The sequence below is a fragment of the Gopherus evgoodei genome, chromosome 5 (genome assembly GCF_007399415.2).
Source record: "Gopherus evgoodei ecotype Sinaloan lineage chromosome 5, rGopEvg1_v1.p, whole genome shotgun sequence".
NCBI classification, from domain to species: domain Eukaryota; kingdom Metazoa; phylum Chordata; order Testudines; family Testudinidae; genus Gopherus; species Gopherus evgoodei.
This window is the reverse complement of record NC_044326.1, coordinates 67,215,615-67,236,252: the sequence shown is the minus strand read 5'-3', so window position 1 is coordinate 67,236,252 and position 20,638 is coordinate 67,215,615. Positions and strand designations below refer to the sequence as shown.

Genomic DNA, 20,638 nt, shown 5'->3' with positions numbered 1-20,638 from the left:
GTCCAGCACTAGTGGCCAGGTCACATGTCCTAAAAGCATTCCAGTGGTCATAACTCAGAGGCTGTCTGTCGCATCGTCAGGAAGGTTTCCCGGTTGGAGATAAACTTTTTCTAAGGCCTATTGTTTTCTCCTAATGGCTCATTAACCTGAATGGGCCCTTCCCAGACAGTCATCTAGACTGAGAGGGTTTTGCCTAGTGGGCATTCCCCAGGTATAAACACATTTGTAATATGGATATATAGTAGGCCTATCAATTAACTGCTGTTAACGGGTGCAATTTAACGCACAACACAATTTTTTTAACCCACATTAATCGCAGACACTCTGGGCGGGAGGGCAGTATGAGATGCTCCAAAGAACCTGTCTGGTCATGAGCAGTAACACAAGCCTCCACCAGACGGCAGGAAGAGATGAGGCTACAGATAGTAAAGTTGTTCTTATCCCCGTGTTTTTAAACTAAAAACAGGATGGCCAGGGGCACACTGGAGCTGCCCCCCGCCCTGCCTTGCAGGGCTCACCCGAGCCACCCTCCCCACGAATCCTGGGGCTGGAGCTAACCCCCCCACCTGCATCTGGGTCTGAGCCCTGTGCTGCCCCCCCACAAGCTCTGAACTGCCCACGGTAGGCCCTATTGTTCCCAGCCAGCCCCTCACTCCCAGAATTAACCCCCTTGCATCATGCCCCATTGCCTCTAGCCAGCTGCTTGCTCCAGGGGTAACCCATAGAGAACATGATGTAGTGAGCTCTTCCTCCCTGCACTAGCCTCTCCTCCCCTGCAGTATGACAAGTCTCTGAGGTAAAATCCACACTCCCTTGCAAACAAGAGCTCACTCAGCTTAAGGGAACCTACCTACCCCAGTAAAAGGAAGTGAGCCTCACGAGCCCAGTACCAGAAACCAACCTTCCAAAAGCAGCAGCAAGACACCTTCCCCCTGCACAAGTTGTTATTTACTTCCCTCCTTCCCCTGTCCTCCCCCAATACTGAATGCTTGTTTGTCTGCGCAATTGGCTGAACAAGAAATAGGACTGAGTGGACTTGTAGGCTCTAAAGTTTTACGTTGTTTTATTGTTGAATGCAGTTACTCTTTTTTACATCATTCTACATTTGTGGCTTAACAATGAAACCCTTTTTGATCTTAAACACAAAAAAGAAGCTTACAAGAAGTGGAAGACTGGACAAATGACCAGGGAAGAGTATAAAAATATTGCTCAGGCATGCAGGAGTGAAATCAGGAAGGCCAAATCACATTTGGAGTTGCGGCTAGCAAGAGATGTTAAGAGTAACAAGAAGGGTTCAGTATGTAAGCAACAAGAAGAAAGTCAAGGAAAGTGTCAGCCCCTTACTGACTGAGGGAGACAACCTAGTGACAAAGAATGTTGAAAAAGCTAATGTACTCATTGCTTTTTTTGCTTCTGTCTTCATGAACAAAGTCAGCTCCCAGGCTACTGCACTGGGCAGCACAGCATGGGGAGGAGGTGACCAGCCCTCTGTGGAGAAAGTAGTGGTGCAGGACTATTTTGAAAAGCTGGACAAGCACAAGTCCATGGGGCCGGATGCGCTGCATCCCAGGGTGCTAAAGGAGTTGGCAGATGTGATTGCAGAGCCATTGGCCATTATCTTTGAAAACTCATGGCTATCGGGGGAGGTTCCGAATGACTGGGAAAAGGCTAATGTAGTGCCTGTCTTTAAAAAGGGAAGAAGGAGGATCCGGGGGACTACAGATCGGTTAGCCTACTTCAGTTCCTGGCAAAATCCTGGAGCAGGTCCTCAAGGAATCCATTTTGAAGCATTTGGAGGAGAGGAAGGTGATCAGGAACAGTCAACATGGATTCACCAAGGACAAGTCATGCCCGACCAACCCAATTGCCTTCTATGATGCGATAACTGGCTCTGTGGAAATGAGGAAAGTGGTGGGTGTGACATATCTTGACTTTAGCAAAGCTTTTGAAATGGTCTCCCACAGTGTTCTTGCCAGCAAGTTAAAAAAGTATGGATTGGATGAAAAGACTATAAGGTGGATGGAAAGCTGGCTAGATTGTCCAGCTCAACAGGTAGAGATCAACTGCTTGATGTCTAGATGGCAGCCAGTATCAAGTGGAATATCCCGGGGTCAGTCCTGGGGCCAGTTTTGTTCAACATCTTTATTAATGACCTGGAAGATGGCATGGACTGCACCCTCAGCAAGTTTGCAGATGACACTAAACTTTGAGGAGTGGTAGATATGATGGAGGTAGGGATAGGTTACAGAGGGACCTAGACAAATTAGAGGATTTGGCCAAAAGAAATCTGATGAGGTTCAACAAGGACAAGTGCAGAGTCCTGCACTTAGGACAGAAGAATCCCATGCACTGAATGGCTAGGCAGCAGTTCTGCAGAAAAGGACCTAGGGGTTACAGTGGAGAAGAAGCTGGATATGAGTCAACAGAGTTACCTCAGGTGATCATCTAGTCCAACACACTGCTCAAAGCAGGACCTAATCCCCAACTAAATCATCCCAGCCAGGTCTTTGTCAAGCCTGACCTTAAAAACCTCTAAGGAAGGAGATTCTACCACCTGCCTAGGTAACCCATTCCAGTGCTTCACCACCCTTCTAGTGAAAAAGTGTTTCCTAATATCCAACCTAAATCTCCCCACTGCAACTTGAGACCATTACTCCTTGTTCTATCATTTGATACTACTGAGAACAGTCTAGATCCACCCTCTTTGGAACCCTCTTTTAGGTAGTTGAAAGCAGCTATCAAATCCCCCCGCATTCTTCTCTTCAACAGACTAAATGTTTCCAATTCCCTCAGCCTCTTCTCATAAGTCATGTGCTCCAGCCCTCTAATCATTTTTGTTGCCCTCTGCTGGACTCTTTCCAATTTTTCCGCATCCTTCTTGTGGTGTGGGGTCCAAAACTGGACACAGTACTCCAGATGAGGCCTCACCAATGCCAAATAGAGGGGAATGATCATGTCCTTCGATCTGCTGGCAGTGCCGCTACTCATGCAGTCCAAAATGCCATTAGCTTTCTTAGCAATAAGGGTATACTGTTGGCTCATATTAGTGTTGGCTAATCAAAGCAAATTTACGCATTCCCTGCTCAATAGCAAGGTATCTTAGAAATGCCACAATAGTTTAGAGGCTATTCTAGAAACTTCAGTTGGAGGAGATAAGTCTCTTATTCCATTTCAGCCAAGTAACAGCACCAGCACAGTTCAGGGTGTTAGTTTCATTGACACTAGTTTGGGAAAGTAAAAAGTCTCAACAACCGGCATGATTTCTTATCAAATCTAAAAAAGTCATGTAATACTTTTTCAAAATATTTCGTATTCAGCTAAGTAGGTAGCAGCAGTTTTATATGCCTGCTAGCACATTTTCATTCAGACTTGTTTGCAGAAATAAACAGTAGCACCAACTCATGAGGCTTGTTATAAAACCTGAAACTCAGATATTGCTTTTTTTTCCTATTTGCTTTTCAATCAAATAGCAATAGAAGCACATTTTGCTTCTGCTAATGCTTTCCAGTCAGACATGGCTGTAGAAGGAAAAATACTGGGATTACTTGTTTTAAATCTCCAGATGTGAAAACACCAAAGACTAGAAAAGCTGTTCTAGAGATAACATGATCTAAAGAGCTTGCTGCAGATGCTCTTGGGCCCACCAAATTGTTGCCTAAATAATCTACACGCTGGCAGAAAAGAAGGATAAAGAAACAACATATAGTGGCAAGTTGGAGATAAGAACGGGGAAAAGTAAGATAAGGGACTTACTAGTCTCTGTGTTCAACAGCACCTACAAATCAGAAAATTTCCAACTGCTTGTGCCACACTGTAATATTTTGTATAGCTTGAAGAGAACCTGCATTTTATAGCACTTCTATGGCTGGTCACTCAACTTGACAGGCATATCCCAAAGTAGACTTTTTCAATAGGAAAGAAATGGGAATGGTATAAAAATCTATTTACCAGGAGAATGATTAATTTTGAATGAAAAAAAAACAAACCCCAAACCCTCTGCCCTTAGTGCTGTCTGATAAATCATAGATCAAAATCTTTTCCATAAAATATTGAAGAAAGCCTTAGGTTCCTCAGGCACAGACTGGCACTTCAATGATTTGCACATACTAAAGACCATTTCAATCTAGAATAAATTCAAAATGCTGTGCTGAGGTCTGATTTCATCTGCTCAGGATAATTCCAGTCTTGGTGTTTCTAAAATAAATTTCCTTGAAAGAACTGGTATTTCATTAAGAACTAATTTAAATGTGCAAGCCACAGGAATGTTTAGTTTAATAGATGCCTTTTTCCCACGTCCTCTTTTCATTGACTGTAACACCGTAAATAGTCTAATAACTAATGTGCAAGGTCAGTATGTCATACTGCTGATCTCTTCAATATGCAAATCCTCTTTAACCTTCTATTGTGCTTTTAGCTACCTTGTCTTCTGGAATGAAACATTTGGATACTTCTTTCCAATTGCAAAATTATGTCCCCTATGAAGATAACTGGAGGCCAATTCAAAGCTGACATGCTTCATTTTTCCTAATGAAAAAAAAAGTGCAGACATATGCACATAGAACATATCAAGCAAATAATGAATTGCTGTCAGGATTTGCTTACCAATGATGAGAGCTGTAACTAATGTTGTGACAAATTTGCTTGGAGATTCAATAGGTCTTACTGTTCCTCCAAAGAGGAAGTCAATACCTGTTTGTTTCATATAGGTGAAGATTTCAAAACATATTTTTGTCCTTTTTTCTCACAGTGATATTTCTCATTGGCGTCATGATGGTGTATAACATCTCTTTATTAGTTCACAAGACACAAATGACTGTAAAGGCAAAACCACTTTAAAATATTATGTTAAAAGGAGGCGTTTAAGTAATCTCAAACTTTGTTAACTTTGTTTCTCAAAAGATATTGTAGGCCATTCGGAACCTAACATTTCTCTACAGTAGTATTTTACATTGCTAAATTAATCTCTTAGAAGATACATCAGTTTGGACTAATGGGAATTATATTTGGAAATCCCACAAAATACAACTACAAACACTAAAATGCCTCATTAATAATCAAATGGTTATTGCTTTGTGTCACTACAGGAAAGAGTTAAGATAGTTTTGGGGTCTTAACTGCAGTTCTTACCTTAGAGTGTTTGGATTTCTTTTAAATTTAACCTGGATTCTGAATTTCCTGAGTTTATAATGCTGGGTTTGGGGAAAATTGTAACATCCCTGTAATGTATTTTAACCTAAACTACTGATACATACTTTCAACCTTAACTCCATGTGAACATAGTTCTTGTCCAATCATGTATTTGGAGCCATGTTTTCTCCTGGTAAAAATTGGTGCAGCTCCAGCCTCATTTGTACATTTGTAATTAAGCCATGACAAAAAGTGACTGAGTTGGTTTTTGTATCTTGGCCCATAAACTTTCATGAGAATTTTGCGAGGCTGAGCTATCTGAAACAGGACTGGCTATAGATCCATCTCAAAGAGCCAAGACATTAAAGGGTCTGAACTGGCAAACAACAATAGTATCCTGGAAATATCGGTGCGGTCCTAGCTTCATCTGAAACCACCTGAAACATGGGAGTGATGCTAACTAGTTCAAAGTGTTGCAGGCTGCCCCCCGGGCTCTCTCTCCCTCTGAATGGCTATTTTCTTTCTACTGCTGTTGTGCTCTGTGAAAAGCAATGTTATTTGGATCATGGTCATTCCAAATGCATTCAAACACCCTGTTAATTAGTCTTTCTATCTACTGGTTTACGTGTCTCTCTATCAGGAAAGAACCTGTTCTCGTTTTGAATCTGTGTTTCGCCTGCATAGCCAGAATGTAATACTGTTTTTTCTCTGATGTGGCCATTACTCTTCAGTGCATCAAACCACTTTTATGTGAGTCTAAGACCTTTCTTGTCAGTTTCCTTGTTTTTTTCATCAGGCAGATCAATGGAATTGCCAGGCTAAATCAACATACACCTTGTGGAATTATCAAATGACCTCCGGGTGTCACAGAGAGTCCTTATTAGTATTCCCTTTGTCAGTGCCAGATACAAGTTGGCTGATATCTTCTGGAGTATGGAAGGGCAGCACAGACAGATTCTGAATGGTTGCACACTGCTCAGATTTAAGACTTTTTTTCTCTTGTCTAATTCTGAAAATGTCCATAACTATTGCTTGCACATAACTGTGCCAAATATGTTTGTGATTGCAGTATTTCTAGAGTATTTCAGGATGAAATGCACAATTTTTTGCATGAAAACAGCTTTTCTACTATAAAAATGCTTGTGAATATCTAACTTTGTTTTATTGCTATTTTGTATGTGCAATATTTTTTTCATTGTACTCAGCACTGGCAATTGTGTGCAGTATGCAACAAACAAGGGGGAAAGACCTTGTCATAGTTCCACTGCTTGCAATTCCCAGCACTGTATTAAAGTTTTGGTTTTTTTTCATATTTCTGGAAAGGTTATTTATTACTAAAGCTGACATGAGCAGTACAGCCAGACTTTATATCTCAGATGAGAATAGGTGTCCTGATTCTTCATGCAGAACCTGGTTCCAGATTATCTCTCTTTGCAGCACCATTTGTAGATTCTTATACATGCAAAAATGAACATGGTCAGGCATGAAAGAAATAATCACATTATTTATTAAAAATCATGTTTACTATAGTAGTTTCTAAGAATCAGCCATGAATGGGGCCAAAATGTGCTAGCTAGGATATAAACACAGTATACTGTACAGTCACCCTCCCTCCCACCATCCTCAAAGTGCTTGTAATCTAAACAGACAAAACCAACACAGTAGAGAGATAAAGGGATAGCACACAAGCAGAGTAAGCCATTTCATGGCAACAAATGTCATGATTGTGCCACAATTTATTTTTGTAAGTTTAGTTAGGAGGGAATAAACTAAATGGAAAGGGAAGGGTAGGGGGGTTGTAGCAGTCAGAAGGGGAGAAGAGGGTAAGAGCGACAGGCACGGAGGATGAAGCTGTGGTGAAGAGACATGGGGGAAAGGGAGGGTGGGGGAGGGTTGGAGCAAACAGCCAATTAGGATAGGGCTGAGAAAGTCCGGTCCAAGCATTGTAAGAAGTTCTGTGAATGTCCAGAAGTCCCTGCTTTGGCTGTTTGTGCCTCTACCAGTCTCTGTCTGATTACTCTCTGCAGTTTTTTCCCCAAGGCAACATGGTGGGAATTGGTCAGGGAGGCACCACTTGGATCCTAGTTTCCCCATAGAGGGGGGAGTCTCCCCTGCACAGCCTAGGGATGTGGGAGGAGTGTGTGTTTGAGGGAGAAGGTACTGGAGCCCCAACTGGGTTCCATCTTATTCCCTTCCACCAATTCAATAGGCCCTGCTTCTGCAACTGCTCCTATGTAGTTCATATACTGGATTTTTTACTCCTAGTTATTTTCTAACTATGCAAAAGTCTGTCACAGTCTGGCTCATTCTATGGCAGCGACAGTGATGTGTGTGGGTTTACGACTTTCCCCACTAACGTCACTGTGCATGTGTCAAGAAACTATGTTAATATTTATTAGTAGAGCTATTTTGTTCAATTTCTTAAATGTGACATGAATTCAAAGTGTTCCTTAGTATGAAAACTAGAGGATAAATATTGCAAAGGCTCAAGAAATTTAAGAGCATTTAAGGTCAGATTCTAGTACTATATTCTCTGTCTCTATCTCTCTCTCTCTCTCTCTGTTAGGTATTTAGATGGCCCCCATTACTGTAATAACTGAGCACCTCCCAGTCTTTAAATTATTTATCCTCACAAAATCCTTGTGCTAGTATCCCCATTTTACAGAAAGAACTGAGGCACAGAGACACTAAGTGACTTTGCCCAAGCAATGGTGACAGACTCTGTCTCTAAGTGATCACCAAACACACCAGGCATACTTGTATACTTGAAAAAAAACCACAACTCCAAATAGATGCCCATATTTCTTGAAATAAATGATCAGCATCAACTGCAGTGTGATATTGTGATCCTACCCTGAAATGTCATAGTAAACTGTAGTCATTTATTTCATTGACTTATTCCATAAAAAACCCTTACATAAAAAAAATGTTTTGATTGCATGGTTAAGCATTCAAAAGTCATAAAATTCTCATGTAATTTTAATTCTGCTTGCTTGAGTGTCTCTTCTATGAAAGAGGACCAGATACATCTCCCTGCACCTTAAGAAATCATTTACACCAATGCAAGATGTATGTAAAATGCCACTGTAATACATAGTAGAATTTTACACAGCTCTTTCAGTCACTTTGTACTGGCATAAATGACTAAATAAAGCTCAGAGCATCAGAGAATCAGACTAGTGATTATTACATGAATGCATGCTCCTGCCCAAATACTAAAATTCAGTCATACACATTTTGACCCTCATAGATATATATTTATAGCATCCCATTCTGTGTATGCCAGAGTCCATTAAAGTCATTTTTATGGAAGATGAACAAAGAATGAGCAAGGGTATTTGTCTCATATACAATGAATCTCTCAAGGTTATAGAAAAATTGTCTGCTATTACACCAAAAAACTGGTTTAGAAATTGTTTAGAGATCTTAAGCATTGTTATTACTAACATTTGTGTCCCTCTGCCTCTACAACCAGGTTACTATTAGTCCAACAATACAGGCCTCAGGGCAAGATAAACATTATCACAAATACAACGGTAGAAAAATCTGAAACTGGGATAAAATATCTTTTTGTAGACACTGAGATTAAAACATAACTGTATAGCTATTAAAATACAAATTGTCAACATCACATGTCAAAACATAAAGTAAATATCCTTAAATCAATAAGTCAAGCAGTAGTTTTCTTTCTTTGCCTATCTGTATATTTAGATTATTACTGTTGGAAATATTTTTTCATGACTTTGTGTGTATATGGTAAAATCAACATTTACAAATGAAAAGCCTAATTATTATTTGTGCCTCTAGAAAGCCCATTTCCAGCAATATGAAAATCACTCTTCTGTTCCTGAAGGGTTGCAAGATATAGGGCCTTAGATCTATTAATGGTGCAGGACTCAGCACTGCCAGATTAGACGTCAAGGTGTGTAGTTCTGGGAGGAAATTCCACATTGGAGTGGAACAAATGAAATATATTTCTGGCAGATTGTTTTTAAAACAATGAAAGCTGGTTAACGATTCAGAGATGGATTGATGAACAGGGTATAGAAGTGAAAGCTGGCATCCTCCTGTGTGTAGCGACGGAAGGGACTAAATTCTCTGACTTCAATGGAGCTGTCCCACTTTAAACCTGCAGATAATTTTGCTCAATGCTTTTTGGAAGGGTTCACATATTACTGGGCAATGGGGAGCTGAATGTGCTGAATCCACAACGATTAACACAAATTTTAAGAGGACATGAATTCTTACGCTTCTTAAATACTGTGAGTAAATGAAAAATGATACTGAATGCTTATCAGCATGCAATCTGCTGAGCTCTAAACTTTGTCCAACAATAATACATTTGTAACTTCTAACCAGGATTGTTTCTGAGACACAAACATACTCACTGTGTGTCTTTTATTTGATCCCTACACTGGCTCTTTCATATTTGACTGTTCAGCATTTTATCTGTAGTTGTGCCCACTCATAGTACTGTAACTGCTGGATTGGAATGAAATTGTAAGATGCTCCAGTTCAGAGCCATGCTAATTTTCATGATAGATTTAATATTGTAAGCTGCCTCAATAGTACTGGGCTCTATTTTTGTTCAGAGTCTTCAGTTGGGAATTATTTTAAGATAAAGATTTCTTTTGGCTGGAGTAAAAAGTACAGTTTGTCTTAATTATCCCTGATGTTTCAAACCTCATACCAGGAACTTCCTCCAGGGACAAAAACAAACAACCAGTCTCCTCCCGAAACCAAGTGAGAAATGAATAAATAGAACTCTGGTTGCTATAATGGCATAGTGCGGTTTCTGTTTTTACTTTGGGGAGAAAAAACAGGATTGTTTCTTTTTATCCTCTAAAGAAATGCAAGATATTGATAGGTGAAATATTATGGACAATCAAGAAAAATGCTGGTCTACAAAGCAATATTTGGTAGGTGTTTGGTTGCTCTATGTTTTCATTCTGTGAGCTAAGTTTTTCTCAGAGGAAAGGCAAGGAACAGAGTAGCTATGCATCATGAACCACAACTGCTTGTTCTATCTGAAGTCTCTTGAACGCATGAATAACTAGAAGCTGCAGTACAACAGTTATACCATTTTCGGTGCCTTCGTTTTAAATACTCTTTTGCCTTTTGACTAAGTATATTTTAAACAAAATCTCTATATAGTTAATGTCATGTCAATCCCAAGATTTTATGCAAAATCTCATGAGAGTTTGCCATAAACCTTGATGCTGGGAATGGCTGTGGCAACATGCAATACTTCTACTGCAAGAGTTTATGATGGGAATAAAATTAGACTGGACCATTATTGCACATATATGGTGTTTATATATTAATAAATGAAACCTACAATATTTTAGTTTGTTTGAAAAGCAGCTAAAACTAATTCTCCTTGGATTTTGATTTCTAAATATTTTATTCTGATTTCTCCTAGCAGAATTTACTCTCTCCATCATTATTTCCCACATCTCATGATGAGTAATGTACTTCATTAAAATCTACTGATCACTGAAGCTGGCACATGGAGGTGTCAGTCTGTGGTTCTGTGCCCATGAAGAATTCATGCTGATGTAGGGAAGGCAATATTGCTGCTGCCATCCTCTGGGATTTCTGCCATGGGGAACAGCTTAAAGCTACAGCCAAAACATAAGAGAACAAGTGATGGGGCCTGTTGAGTGGATCCTATCCTCCCTAAATAGCACAACTCATTTAGTTCAGCACTAACCCTCTGACATAAAAGAAAATGTAGCACCTTTTGGCCCAGTGTGTAATTTCACCCCTAAAGTTGGTCTCTAGGGATCAGGTTGAGGAACCTTTGTGAGGCATGTTATGCATGTCTAGTGAATAAATAGAGAATTGGGGTGAGACATTGACCTCTGGTAAATCTGTGTTCTGCCACTGCAGTGCCACAGAGCAAACTATAAACTAATTTAACTGCCCAGTTGAGGATTCCTATTGCAAAGAGAGAATCATCCAGTGCATAGAACTGGTGTAGTCAGGGCTACGTCATTACCTTGTTCCCCCTGCAATCTATGGCAAGGGGTGTGGCATGGACCAGTAAAGGGAGAGGATGAGGTCACAGCACCAATGTGCTCCAGTGATGTCTGGTTATCAGAAAGGCTTCTTGAGGTTCTTGTGGTATGGTTACACTTCAGTCTGGAGTGTACCTCCCAGGCTATATAGACACATTCATGCTAGTTCTGCTCACACAAGCACACTGAAAATAGCAGCGTGCATGTTATGGTATGGGTGGCAGTTTGAGCTAGCCACATGGGCTCGAATGGTGGGATGGGCTTAGAATTGTTGTTAGCATGATAACTGGAGCAAAGCTAGTGCAAGTCTGTCTACCCTGACTGAGAAGCATGCTTCCAACTGCTGTGTAGACATACGCTTGGAAGATGTTTCCACCTCCCTGCATTTAGAGCAGCCTAAGGGCTGCTCTAACTTGCTTTTGGGGACTGTGCTAAGCACAGTTAAGACAAGGTTATGGGACCCTTTAATTCCCAAGACTTTCAATATGTCATCTTTCATGAGTATTATATTTAATTAATACAATACTTACAGTGTATCACTGATAATACTTAATGACAATGTCAAAATTATCTGAAGGTGTGCTAGAGAAAGCAGGAAAATGTCATGGAGAAAATCTTCATCTTGTTCTGAATCTACCTAACAGACTGAAATTCAGACAAGTTCCAAGATAATACTGTATGCAAACTTTCTGCCCAAACTCATGCATGCACATCTGAAGTTTAACCTCTTGGGAGTGTTCAAGCACTCCTAACCCCAAATAATGGATGAGATTATCAGATGCAGTTGGTGTGAAATGAATAAAATGCAAAATAGGATGCCTAGCTTTGAAAGTCCTTGCCTGAAGACAGAATCTCAAGAACAGGTATACATTTCCCCCTGGGTAGACATAAGCTTTAGTTCTCTAAATATTGAAATATTTTCAGGGTCACTCAAAATCATATCTGACCAGTAAATGTGATTAACATCAGAAGCACAAAGACTAATAAAGGGTGAGATGCTTTGTAAGGGCTATAGGGCCACTTCAGTTTAGTGCTTGAGATGTAATATCTTATAAAACTTAATTTACAAAAGCTTCTACTATAATATTGTCATACCATTTTGTCACCAAGACTATTGCTGTCCTACTGATAAAGAAATCTTAAGTTTACAACCTTTCATTCCTTTATAGAATAGCTATTCAGAGACTGACTGCAATAAGACCATAGTCAAATGTAACAATTTTCTCTTTACTATATTTTCCCCTACAAAAAGCTTGATTTTAATGGGGGGTTATTTATAGGTCACAAGTTCAGTGGTCACATCTTAGTCTCTATCACAATTCAGCACAATAGGCTCTGGTCTACAGTAGTTCAGGTGCTATGGGTCAGGACTCAGGTGTACTGGCAGAGTTGTGTGATGGATTTGCCAGTTATCTGCTTATGCTTCATATAGCTCAACAGTTATAAACATGCCACAAGCTGTGTCCCTAATGTGTTTTAGAAGATTATTGAGGAATGCTCTAGTGTTTTAATAGGGAAAACTAGTGCTACTAGTACTTCGTTTCCATGGACAATAAACTTGCTGGAAGATTTTTTTAATGTTATATATTTTTTGATAAAGTTTGAGCAAATACAAGGACAAATTGTTTTCTTTCAGATTCCAATACAGCACCATGATTATTCTGAGAGTACGAACGGACACAGAAACAGAAGGTTAACCATCAAATGTTCTAATTCAAAACTATAACAGACTTCATATTTTACAGTAAAGACTGTAAATGGTTTACAGAAAAAACATTTTAATAAATATTTCCCTGGTCTCCTTTCTTACTCTTTTATTCTTTTTTGAGAAGTAGTTTTTCAGATCTGGCTATTATCATCGCTTTGTCTCTCATAATCCAGAGTTTTTACATTTTAAGAATATCGCTCCCCTTGGATATTCTGAAAAAAATGTATTCTTTAAGTTATTTGTATTTATTAGGGGCTTCTCCCTCTTCCAAAATCCCACAACATGATTTAATGCTTGTCCAAATATTTTTTAAAGGAACGTTTGCCTTTCCCTTCTCCCAACACTGCTGTTAGGTAGGTATAAGGTATTATTCATAAACTGAGGGACAAAGAGGTAAACTAAAATAATCCAAAAATGTATACAATCAAGTCAGTGGGAAAAATGGGAATAGATCCCAGAATATCTGATATCTGCTTTAACCACTAGATCTACTATCTACTAAGAACCTGATTCAGAGCCTACTGAAGTCAAAGGGAGTCCTTCCATTGCCAGCATTAGGCATTGAAACAGGGGCTTAACCAGAGTGATTCTTTATAGCATCTCAAAAGCAAACTTTGATGATGATGTCTAACAATAATAGTCCATCAAAAATAATGTTATCTGAAAGCTGCTTGCAGAACTTATATATACTCTACATGCGTTGTTTTTGATAGTTTGATTGTTGTTACCTACTAGTGAATACAAAGAACTAAAAATATTTTTTCTAAACTGCCTTTTCCACCTAAAACTCTTCTAAAGATCACATGAAATTACTGTTTGCTGTTTCTAAAACAAAACAGAACAAAATTAAAAAAAAACACCCAAAAAAACCACCAACAAAAAACATTACATACAAATTGTTTCAACATTATTCTGACAGCATGTGAAAGATTTAGAGACACCAGAGTTTTATAGTTTTTGGACCAGGCATATTTCCATTGAGTAAAACAACTTGCTCCTGAAAGAGAAAGTGACTATGCATTTTTCTTTAGGCCGACACCATATGGGCACATTTTCCTCTAATGTTACTGTCATAGCTGTTTGATTTTTCAAAAACATACCATAGCTTGCTTGTTGATTTCTTGCTGATCATTATTTACTGAATTACAACACACAAAGTTACAAGTGAAAAGCATATTAATAACTCATACACTTATTATAAAAATCTGTAAATTGTATTCCAAGCAATGAGCTGCATCTGTTAGCTAAAAATAAGAAGACAGACACAGCATGGTAACAATTTAGAATATGGAGCATTGCACTGCAGGAAAGTTCCCATTGAGATGACTTTGGCTTAGATGCAAGTCCTAGCTATCTTCTCTCTTTGATTGAACAGTTTCATTTTTTAAAGGAAACATTACTGTATATTCTCTGAATATTGCCAATCTCTTATAATGTCAATAATCTGTTCTGACAAAAGAAAGCTGAGAAGGAGAGGTTAGTTTGAGGGTACACTCATCACTTTACATAGATTAAGGCAGATTTCCTTAGGAAACAGGCTGTTTCTGATATATACTTATTTGCCTGGAGATTAGAACTATTAGAATTATATTCCATGCTGGAAAGAAAAGTGATATGTAGATGTGTATAAAGTCAATTATAGGATCTGGGTGACTTTGACAGTCAGGTTTATTGGTTGTCCTGATAAAGTGAACAAGAAAAATCCACACTGCAGGCTGAATTCTTTTTTATAGTGGGAATGGAGAGAGATTGTGGGACAGATTCCTAACTAGGGAAAGCTAATAAAGTTATACCAACTCACACCAAGTCTGATTTTTGGACATGTGTATTTTCTGAAATAGTGGTAGCCTCAATGTGTAAAGCTGAAGCTAGTTTTTTGTTATAAAACTGAAGTTTTTTTCCCCCTTACTCACTACTTATATCCCCGGAACTCAGCAGCTCCTCTCCACTTCTCTGAAAAGTCACATGCTATTATTCATTTTAGGGTAGAAATTTTCTGGGAAAATCAGAAAGGGCATTTTAAAGTAACAGAGTAATATTCTGGCTCTGTTACAATTCATGGCAAAACTTTCACTGACCTTAGTATGACCAGGTTTTCACCTGAAGTGTTAAAAAATTTCCTTGCCACTGACTTCTTTGAAAAAATTATGTAATCATCCCTCTTGTGCATATGCATTATAGTACAATCATTAATTACATAATCACAGGTAAATGGTTCCCGGGGAATTGGATTCTATCCCTGCCTCTGCCACAGAGTTCCTGTATGATGCTCGACAAATCATTACATCAACCTTTTCAGAGGTGGTCACTTGCTGTGTTACTCATTCTCTGGGTGCCCAACTTGAGTCTCAGGGGTCTGATTTGCAGAAGTGCTGGACAGAGACATCGGAAATTGAAGTCAATGGAGCTGTGCTTTAAGTATATAAAGAGCCATAGAATGCTTAGCACTATTAAAAATCAGTCTCGTAGTCATCTCAAACTAGGCACCCAAAATTAGTGGAGACTTTTAATTGTACTTCAGTTCTCCATGTGTAAAATGGGGATGATAATGCCACCCCTCTGCACAGGGTGCTGTGAAATAAATGTATTAAGGTGTGAACCACTCAGATACTATAATAATGAGCACAATATAAAAGCCTATGACAGAAACTAATAGTTCTATACTAGAGAAGGGTTTGAAAAGTATACAGTAGATAAGACTGGGGTGTGGGGGGGGGATAGGCCCCCATTGAACTTTGAGAACGAAACAAAATATTGAATACCTACTCAATAAGCGAGCATTGTCCATTCTGTGCATTGATGGGGTCTTATGGGAAAATAGTACATAAATGTGTGTATGTACAGCTTTAATTACAAGGGTTTGAATTAAGATTGCACAGGCAACCTTAATTCTGGCATTCCATAACTTTGAGTGCTAGATTTTGCAACCTTAATGTTATTTATTTTAATTATACAACATTGCTTGTAAGGGTGTTTACGTACCTCACACTGAGGTTGACATGGAATTGGTTAAATGGGGAATAATTAGAGTAGATATATATAGAGAAGAAACACATACACAGCCTCAGCCAGGTGACATTGCTGTCAGGCCAAGGAAGCAAAAACAAATGGCCTGTTTTGTTTACAAGAGACTTTGTAAGTTATAAACTGCTTGATTTCCCTCAGCTGAAGCAAGTCAGCTTTTGTTCGCCATTTGTTTTTGTTTTGTTTTGAGCAAGTTCCTGACCTGATCGAGCAAGTCAAAGTAGAGAACGAATATGTGTATGGAAATGTATGTGGCTTGAGATGAGGCTTTTTTGTCATATTTCCTTTTGCCTGCTCCACCCACTTATATTCCTTTTACCTGTACCCAGGCCACAGTCATACACAAATGCTTTCAGTTATATGCAGAAGTAACAGCTGAAAATACTTATAAATAAAAACTGACATGTGGCTTATTATGGGCTATGCTATTTTTAACTACTTAGCTGAGCAAGAGAGGGGAGATGATGGATGCAGAGAGTGGGAGACTAGAAGAAAATGCAGGTGGGTGTCTGCAAGTAAGTATGCAGTGATTGACAGGGACAGCCTTGTTAGCAGGGATTGGGGACATATGAAGAGATGGTTTAGAGCCATGCTCACTCGTCTTGGAAAGGGAGTAGTTCTGGGACAGGCAAGTTCATGCAGGGGTAAGGAGACCACTGGGACATGCAGAGGAAGGAAGTGAGGAGGGAACAGAGGGCATGAAGGAGGGAATGGAAAGGGAACAAGGAAAGGCAGGGTGTCCTCTCCATGTTAAAACCTTTAAGTTGTTCACAAAATAAAATAGGAACAGATGGGGCTGGGTGAGTAATGGAGCTGAGAGAAATTTGAAAATTTCCATCCTGTAGGAATTCCAACAGTTTGAAACTTTGTTTTGTTCCAAAAAGCTGAAAATTCAAAAATATTCATGGAACAGAAAATCTGGAAAAAATATGAGTTCAAAAATATTTCAATTCACCTACTTTGATCAAAATATAACATTTTGACATTACTAAAACTAAAATGTTTTGAGCTGACCAGAAACAGCTTTTTTGTTTTTGTCACACTGTCTGGAGTGACACAACTGTGAGTGCCTTCCCCAGGGCAGACTGTCAGATACTCCAAGCTGGTGGTGTGTTTTATAATTAGATTTCACCAAGCCAGTGATAAATGTGAACTCCTGGATCACTGTAACAGTCTTACCATGGAGTCACAGACAATTCCCTTAAACTTTCCAGCCTATCATGCCATCCAGACAAACCAAATTTTGTGATAAAAGGTTTCTTAAATATAAAATCAATTCTACAGTAAACTAACTGTAGGTTTATAAGCTAAGCCCTAGTCTACACTGCGGGGTTATGTCAAATTTAGATGCATTAGGTCCATTAAAAATGATTGCATCCACACAACCAACCCTGTTCTGTTGATCTAAAGGGGTCTTAAAATCAACGTATGTATTCCTCCCCGACGAGGGATGTAGCACTAAAATTGACCTCGCTGGGTCGAATTTGGGGTACTGCAGACACAAATCGATGGTATTGGTCTCCAGGACCTATCCCAGAATGCTCCATTGTGACCGCTGTGGACAGCACTTTGAACTCCCATGCACCAGAAAGGTACACAGGAAAAGCCCTGGGATCTTTTGAATTTCATTTCCTGTTTTGGTCAGTGTGGTGAACTCAGCAGCACAGGTGACCGTGCAGTCCCTCCAGAATAGTACAATGTTTCTACGCTCCCCCTATCATCTCCATCCCTGAGGTTATCACAGATTAGAAGGTGGATAAAACACTCTAGGGATGCCATGTTTTCTGAGCTCATGCAGTCCTCCTGCACTGATAGGGCACAGCTTAATGCATGGAGGCACTCAGTGGCAAAGGCAAGGAAAGAATTAAGTGAGCATGAAGAGCAGAGGCAGAACGTGATGCTGAGGCTAATGGGGGAGCAAACAGACATGATGAAGCATCTGTTGGAGCTGCAGGAAAGCCAAGAAGAGCACAGACCCCTGCTGCATCCACTGTATAACCGCCTACTCTCCTCCTCATGTTCCATAGCCTCCTCACCCAGACACTCAAGAATGTGGGGGGGGGGCTCCAGGCACCCAGCCACTCCACTCCTGAGGATGGCCCAAGCAACAGAAGACTGTCATTCAAACAGTTTGAATTTTAATGTGGCTACAATAAGCAATGTGGCCTTGTCCTTCCCTCCTCCCCCACCCCACCCGGGCTACCTTGTCTGGTCTCATTTTTTAAAAAATGAATAAAGAAAGAATGCATGGTTTCAAAACAACAGTTACTTTATTTCAAAGGGGGGAGGGTGGTTGGCTTACAGGGAATTAAAATCAACAAAGAGGGCGGGTTTGCATCAAGGAGAAACACACATAACTGTCACACCAAAGCCTGGCCAGTCATGAAACTGGTTTTCAAAGCCTCTCTGATGTGCAGTGCGTCTTGCTGTGCTCTTCTAATCACCCTGGTGTCTGGCTGCTCAAAATCGGATGCCAGGTGATTTGTCTGAACCTCCCACCCAACCATAAATATCTCCTCCTTACTCTCACAGATATTATGGATCACACAGCAAGCAGTTATAACTATGGGAATGTTGATTGTGTTGAGGTCTGACCTAGTCAGCAAACAGTGCCGGTGAGCTTTTAGACTTCCAAAGGAGCATTCTACCACCATTCTGCACTTTCTCAGCCTATAATTGAACTGCTCCTTACTACTATCCATGCTTCATGAGCCATGAGAGCAAGGGATAGGCAGGGGTAGGTGATATTCCAGGCAGGACTGAATCTCCATGAAATGAAACTTAAAGATGAGAATGACCTGGAGTCTCTGGTTCCCATTCGGTGCTCTAAGAGGAGGATGGTCATGTCTGTCCAGGTGTCCCAATTGACCTCACTGAGGAGGATTCCAGTGAGTCCTCCCAGAGTAGCAGTACCACATCTGCCAGCAGCACCCAGGAGGACCAGAACAGATTCCTCGAGCTCATCGCTGGGGAGCAGAAGATCAGAGTTGCAGGGGAAGTGGTGGAATACCAGAATGGGAAAGATTTTGGAATTGGGGAGCTAGTGTGGGGGAAGATCAAGAGCTTCTCCTAGTGGCCTGCAATCATTGTCTCCTACAGAGTCACGTCCAAACATCAGGCAATCTCTGGAATGCACTGGGTGCAATGGTTTGGGGACGGGAAGTTCTCCGAAGTTTCAGCAGATGAGCTGGCGGGTCTGATGGCTTTTAGGCAACATTTCAACCACTCCATATCTAATAAGCTGGTCTCCTATTGACAAGCCATACACCATGCCCTGGAGGTTGCTAGGAGCCGAGCAGGGAAGATGTTCCCAGAACCCCTGGCCAAACAGCTAAAGATTAACTTCTGCAACAACAGCAAGGAGCTGGTGGAGGAGGACCAGAGGAGAAAGCAAATGGTTTTCGAAGTCACAAACAACAACAAGAGCCTTGAAGACAGTTGTTTATTGTGTGGGAGAAAAAACCCAGCCACATTCCACCAGCTGTTTGTTGGGGGCCTTTGTCAGACTTGCAGGGATCGATTCCTGGAGCTTTTCTACATGTACAATGAGGATGGGTACTAGTGCCACTGCACCATCTGTTGTGAAGGCAAGGAGCTGCTGCTGTGTAGCAATACCAGCTGCTGCAGGTGCTTCTGTGTCAAATGCTTGGAGGTCCTGGTAGGGCAAGATACCTCAGCCAAGGCAAAAGAACAAGAGCCCTGGAGCTGTTACAGTGTCAACCACAGAAGTGCAATGGGGTGTTACAATGTTGACCAGACTGGAATATACGGCTGCAAGACTTCTTCTCCAGCAAGAAAGGGCAGGAATATGATGCACCAAAAATCTAAAAAGGTCTGCACATTTCCCAGAGTCACTACCCTTGATAACAGAACGTCAATGATTGCATTGGCTACTTGGATCACAGCAGCCCCCACAGTAGACCGGCCCACAACAGCAGCGGTGACAGTGAGCTGAGCGAGCTCCATGCTTGCGTCTGCATGGGTAACCCAAGAAAAAAGGCACAAAACGATTGTCTGTCATTGCTTTCACGGAGGGAGGAGTGACTGATGACATGTACCCCAAACCACCTGCGACAATGTTTTTGCCCCATCAGGCATTGGGAGCTTAACCCAGAATTCCAATGGGCAGCAGAGACTGCGGAAACTGTGGGATAGCTACTCACAATGCACCGCTTCGTAAGTCAATGCTAGCCATGGTAGTGAGGACGCACTCCGCCGACTTAATGTGCTTAGTGAAGACATATGCAATCGACTGTATAAAATCGATTTCTAAAAATCGACTTCTATAAAATTGACCTAATTTTGTAGTGTAGACATAGCCTACAAAAAAAGAGTGAGAGCTATTGAGAGGTTAGAGCAAGTAAAACATATGATTGGGTGAGTCACAGTTTGTAATTCCAAATAGTAGCAGAGAGGTAATTTGTCTGGTTCCCAAAAGTTTATCAGGGCTACCTAGAAAACTCCGTGGAACTCTGTCTTCTCCTTCAGTTATTCTGTCCTGTTAGAATCCAAACAGTTTGAAGACACAGAGTATTTGAATCCATATTTATAGTATCTTCACACAAAAAGCATGCAGAGAGTGTCTCTACCCACACAGACTTTTCCTTTGAGTATGAAATGCACTTTGAGTCTCTGACCTGGTCACCCAGTGTCAGAGTTTTGTTTTGTTTTTGTTTTGTTTTTGGAGTAAGATCCACATTACACTTTTGCATTTCACTTGCCTTTATGGGAGTTGTAATTCACGCTCCCATGTCTCTTG

At 40.4% G+C, this 20,638-nt stretch overlaps 1 pseudogene; it reads left to right on the top strand.

Moving 5' to 3' along the window:
* The window catches only part of LOC115652670, a 31,994-nt pseudogene extending 12,287 nt beyond the window's left edge, over positions 1–19,707 (top strand).
* The last annotated feature ends 931 nt before the right edge of the window (positions 19,708–20,638 follow it).